The sequence below is a fragment of the Passer domesticus genome, chromosome 1, assembly GCF_036417665.1.
Source record: "Passer domesticus isolate bPasDom1 chromosome 1, bPasDom1.hap1, whole genome shotgun sequence".
In the NCBI taxonomy this organism is placed as follows: Eukaryota; Metazoa; Chordata; class Aves; order Passeriformes; family Passeridae; genus Passer; species Passer domesticus.
The window spans coordinates 85,817,127-85,823,265 of NC_087474.1; the positions used below are offsets into that span (position 1 = coordinate 85,817,127).

General features: G+C 38.4%; 1 long non-coding RNA gene across 1 annotated transcript; it reads left to right on the forward strand.

The window, feature by feature from the left end:
* The first annotated feature begins 615 nt into the window (after window positions 1–615).
* On the forward strand, window positions 616–1,147 carry LOC135288583 (uncharacterized). Its single transcript, XR_010351644.1, has 2 exons — window positions 616–705; window positions 999–1,147. It is a non-coding gene; the product is annotated as an uncharacterized LOC135288583 (long non-coding RNA).
* Window positions 1,148–6,139: the final 4,992 nt, after the last annotated feature.

Consider the following 6,139-nt stretch of genomic DNA (forward strand, 5'->3'; position numbering starts at 1 on the left):
GTAACAGTAGATCCAGTACAATAATTTTTTATTTATGACAACTGCCCCCAGCACTGGAGGTGAGGCTGCCCCAGTGCAGAGCAGAGCAGGACAATCCCCTCCCTTGTCCGGCTGGCCATGCTGTGCCTGGTGCCCTCAGGACAGGTTTGGCCCTCCTGGCTGCCAGGGCACTGCTGGCTCTTGTTCAACTTGCCACTGACCAGGATCTCCCAGACCCTTTCTGCAGCACTCACCAGCCTCTGCTTTCCCAATCAGTCCATACATTCATGGTTCCCTGTTCCAGTTGTGGAATCTGGCACTTACTCTTGTTAAACTTTGTGTGGTGGGTGGTTGCTGAACCCTCTAATTTGTTGAGGTCTCTGCAGGACCTCTCTGACTTTAAGGGAATCAACAGCTGCTCCCAACTTATTTGCAGCAAATTTTCTTGGTATTACTTTGAATTTTGCATCCAAATCATTTATGAAGATGTTAAAGAGCACACAAATGGAACCCTGAGGAACCCCACTGATGACTACTTGCCAGATTCCATAGAACCCTCTTCTCTAAACCCTTTGTGTTTCACCCATGAGCCAGTTGCACACCCACTCTATGATGTGTTTTTACAGCTGTTTGCTGGACATTTCTCGAGAAGGATCCTGTGAAAGAATATCAAACGCTTTGGTGAAATCCAAAAAGATTGCATCTTTCTTCTGTCTATCCACAGAGGTAGCAATCATCCAGTTGTGGTCTTTGAGAGAACTCAGTACAATTGGCAATTTCCCAGTTAGGCAACTCTTTTTAGACATCAGACTTCTTTTGAAAGAGATAGGAGCTGTTATCTTTTTAGAAAGTATACTTAATGAACACTTAACAAGACAATAACCAGAATGGAAAATTAATTAGTCAATACAAGTTGCAAGTTAGCATATCTCTAGAAGATTTTTAACAGAATTTCCATACCTAGTAGTGATGAAGGTGACATTTTCCACATCTTATCTAATTAAGGCTGATCTCTACAGGGTTTTCTGTTGCTCCATGAAGTGCACTCAATGCTACCACATGCTCCTTTCACAATGTGCAGCTCGACACTAACAGCACCCTGAAGATAAGAATCATACTTTAAAAAATAATAATGAAAAGTATTAAAGTTAATGTATATGTTACTATATATTTATAGTTTTTATTTTCATCCTCTACATGATAATCTTAAAAGGACAAAGGATAAATTGTGGGTTCTAGGATACTATAATGAAAGCTCAGATAATTGGAGAGTTTAACTGGGTCCAAATCATTGTTCCTCCACTTTTCTTTTGGGTAACAGTTCTCTATGACACGCTATAAACTATGAAGTAACATCCATTTCTTCTGTCTTTTTGAATTAAAATGAAAACAGAGTAATGTCATATTCTGTGTCTGAACTACGCTGGGAAAGTGGAAGAGATGAATAGTTGGTCTACCCTAAATAAAGTAAAAAGTCCAAGAAGCAACAGACATAGCAGTTTTGTCTTTTCAAAGAAGTCACAGTAACATGGGTAGACACTTTGCTCAATTTTCCTACAAGAACAACAGAGGTAGCAGGATTTCACTGTCTGTGCATTTCTTTTTCTCTACAAGATTAGAATTGATCTTGTCTTTAAAACAAAATCAGTTCTCTTTATCAGACATGATATTATCACAAACATATAATGAAATACTGAGATCTACGAACATCTGTGAACATTGAAACAAAGGCTGTGATTTTTCAAATGATTCTGCAGAGACAGATTTCAAGGAAACCTTAGGAAACTCACTGTCTAAGTTGTTTTGTAAATTCTGCTGAACTTCATGTTAGCTGTAGAACTCCCTAGGTCCTCCAGAACAAAAAAGGTGCTTTAATTTTTTTTTTTAATACTGGCAGCTTTCACTCCCAGGTGGTAAATACTTTACAGTACAGATAAAAGCATGGTATTAAAGACAATCTTAAAGATTTCATTTTCTTAAAACTTCAATAGAGGACTGAAAAACCCCACTGTTATAGCTCACTGAAAAATATTTATCTTGTTCATCAGGGGCATTTGTCCTGGGTAACCTAAAAAAAAAGTGTATGGTATTCTATATGTTTCCTATGTTGACCTGCCCAAGATCATCACTGGCTCTTTCAGACTTGGGGGCTGGAAGCAGAACTGGGATGTGTTACCCCAGGTTCATAGAGGTGGTTGGCCCAGGATGGCTTTAGAAGAGAGGGAAGAGACAGCCAGAGGGATAAAGGAGACACCCTGAGCTCTCCCCAGGTCTTCAGAGTAGAAGCTGCACTACATGCATGAATGCTGCATTAAAATAATACCAAAAGATCCCACTTTTCCACTTAGAATCATTATCAAAAACATAATTTCATCTGTATATATGGTTAATCTTTATTTTAGAGTATGCTTTCTAAACACAATGGGAGTTCACACTTCAGAACAACCAACAGTTGCTCAGTTCAGTTCTATGCTTCAATGTCAGTTTACCTCTACTCAATTATTGTTCTTTAGAAAATTAAATCAGTTCAAAAGCCTTAGGAGGATGAATTAAAAACAAGGGCTGATTGGCAATTAATTGTTTTTGTTAATCATAATATAATTAACCATAAAATGATTCAATGAAGATCAAAGATAAAATAGTTATAATTAATAGTTCTTCTAGTACTGACAGGAGAACTTAAATTTATTAATTTATTTATTTTTGTTACCAGCATCTGCCTTCTTTACCTTATAACTTATATGATATCAGCTTGAAAGAACTATGTAAATTCTCACTCTGTAGAGTGGACTTTCCTTATCTTGTTCTAAATTTCCAAAGGTTTTGAAAAAAAAAAAAAAAAAGGTTTTCCAAAAGTAATCTAGAACAGTTTGTAGTAGTACAAAATCAGTGCTTCAAATCCCTTAAACAATATTGTGTCAACATGGGTTTTCACATCATAATTTTGCTTACTTTGATCTGCTCAGCACAAAGACAGCTTAATATCCTTTAATATTTTTCCTACTGCACTTTGACATTGCTATTAACTTCTCTATTTGTCTGTTCTATTTATAATCAGGAAGGTAGAGCAACTCAAATGAACTCTTCTTGTCTTTAATTTATATTGTTCAAATATTAATCATTTGGTAAGAAAACCACATTTACTTGTGGTTTGGATGATAGAGTTTTCCTCCTTGAAGCTTCATTATTTCCGTACATATTAATAGCACTTCTGGTTTTATTCATTTTTATCATGCAGAAGAAATAAAAAGGGGAAGTAGTTCAGCCCACATGACACCTGGATATCAACTTGTTTCATACAAAATCTTTCAGGTGGATCCAGTCACACTAGCTAGCTCACTAGTCTATTGAAATACTCTAAAAAAAAAGTGAAAGAACTTGGAAATTAGGCACCCCATGGAGTGTTAGTAATTCTCACAGCCTTATAAATATTGATAATTACAAAACTGTTCAGTAAATGCATCTCTTGTGGAAAACACACCATGGGAAGCACTGAAGGAGATTTTCTCCATTAAAAAAGAAAAAAAAAAAGGCAAAAGAAAAAAAAATCTACAAAGATTATGCTACCTTGCTGTGAAATCAAGAAATTTCACTGAATAGCTCATTGCTTCCTTCAGGGAAAAAATATTGTAAAAATGTGTCAAGCACAGCTGGGTATTAGATGATAAAGAAAATTTAAAGACTGAAATTATAGCTATATCTTTCTTTAAAACTGAAAATGAAAACACAGATTTTCAAGAAGAAATTTAGCTGATCCCATCTATGACTGAGTATCAAAGACAGGACTTATACCAGGTAACATTTTGATTGCCTACAGCCCCATTTCCAGCTTTGATGATGTACCCATGAAACTTTTGAACTTGTATAGTAAAATTGGACCTAGGACACCCAAGAGGGGGCTCAGCAGGGACAGTCTGGGCTGGGGGTGTTTTCGCGGCCGTGATAGAAGATGTTTGAATCAGTTTAAGGGGATTTTCAAAACAAGTGATGCTCAGTATTTGATTCTGTACCAAATGCCAACACAGCTGCTGCCGCCGGGGCTGTGCCGGCGCTGCCCGGGCCGGCCCCAGCGCAGGGCACGGCTGAGCCCCTCAGCCCCGGGGAAAGCCTGGCCAAGGGAGGGCAAAACGCTGCCCGGCAGCCAGGGCTGAGCCAGGGGAAGCGAGCGAGAAACAGGGCTGCGAGCCCCGAGGGGACAGCGGGAGCAGGGGTGGAGATGTCCCGGCAGAGGTGTTTCTGGGAGAGAAACTGCTGCTTTTGGAAAGATATTAATCTTCTAATGGTCTGTAATCATCTATTCTAGTCTTTGAACCTCCTCAAATGAATAACAAGGAAGCTCCAGGCATGCGTAAGATTTATGCAATTTCTGCAAGATACCATCAAACTACCGAAGCAGAGTTTTTAAAAGGTGCTGATACTCACACCAAACATAACCCTCGGGGAAGATCTACAAGTTCATCTCCACTTAAAACAAAAATATAATCAAGGGTTGCTACTTCTTGTGACAATTAAATGCATTGCTGTCACTAGAAGACAAAGGTAAATAGATGTAGAGTAACATTTCACTCTCATGAAATACAGAATTTGCAAAAATGGTATCTCAAACCCATGTGTGATCCAATTTAAGCAATCTAAAAATAGGTAAAGGTCCTTTTATTACTAACATATCTAACTTGTTCTAAAACATAGAATTCTGTTTTTTGCTTTAAGTATAACCTAATTCAATATCCTTTGCTATGAAAAATAATTTGTAGAAAGGATTAAAATGGGTATTTAAAGCCCTTGAAGCATAGCAGCCTAACCCACTTTAAAACCAGTTTCTAAATGAAACACAGCTCCACACCAGCTATTAGTTGAAATGTAGATTCATGAGATTTATAAAACATTACTTCACTAAAAACATTTATTGCAACACCAATTAAGTTGTATTTTTCTAGAGGAAATATCTCAGTATCAACAAGAAAAAGAATGCAGAGTTAAAACTACTCAGGAATTCTATATATTTCACTATGAAAATCCGCTATGAGTCTCTAAACAAATAAATTGCACAACTGCTTCTAAAAATAATTCTGGGTAAAGTAATGGGAACCCTTGTGTTCCCCCAAGGTTTCTCAGGTTCTCCTTGATTCTGGATTTCTTCCACAGCCCCTCTCCTTTTAGTGTCCCTTAAATGTCTTTATTTTTTATAGTTATGGAGTTGAGTTGATTGAGTCATTAAACACTGGCAGTCCAGTCTCTCACATGACCAGTGTTTTCAGCTTGTGCTGTTTCCATTGTCAGTACCATCACCAAGATATCAGGACACTTCTGCTCATGTCTAGACTTGAGGATCAGCAGGTTGTTTGTATAGTTCACCTTTCTATTTCACTGAATACGCAGAACGTATTCAAGGTTCATTCTGATTTTTGGGAAAAGGTGTTGGCCACATTTCGTCTTTTCTGCTTAAGAAAATGTTGGTCAGAGCTCCAAAGTTTATGCTAACAGCTGTGTTGACTTGGCTCATGCAAAGGGCTGCACAAATGCCCACCTTACCCTCCTCTGCCCAGCTGGACGTCGTCTCATTCTGTCCCAACAAGGCCTCCTGAGCCACAGTGGCCACAGACCAGGAGAGGCAACATGAATGAGGCAAGTCTCATGGTAGGTGATCAGGGCAGTAGGTTGGAAAAGTGAGACTCACAATCACAGCCTAGCTCAGTTCAAGAAAAAGATCTGAGCCCTTGATTCCTTACAGACCCCGTGAGATGGGGGTAAATGTTTTACTCTCAGAGCTTTTTCACAGAAGTCAGAATCCAACAGCTGCACCAAGTCAGAGCTAGCCTAGAGCACAGGAGGCTAAATCCACAGTAGAGGATGTCTGCAGAGCCTGTTGGCACTCTCACGGCCCTGCCACTAACTTTACGGGAGAGATAAAGGAAATTTCATCCATGAGGGAGAGTTTTCCAAATCTCACACAGGAGAACAGAAACAGACATAGGTATCCTGTATCCTACACTGCCTAGAGTACTATGATCTGTAATGAATCTGGTTTATGCTTCAACATATTAGACCAAAAAATTTTAGATACAAAGGAAACCATATAAAAATGATCACTCACTTCAGGAAACTTCATATATAAAAGCAAAATAATTCAACATAAGATAGCAGGAAATACAGTTTTCCA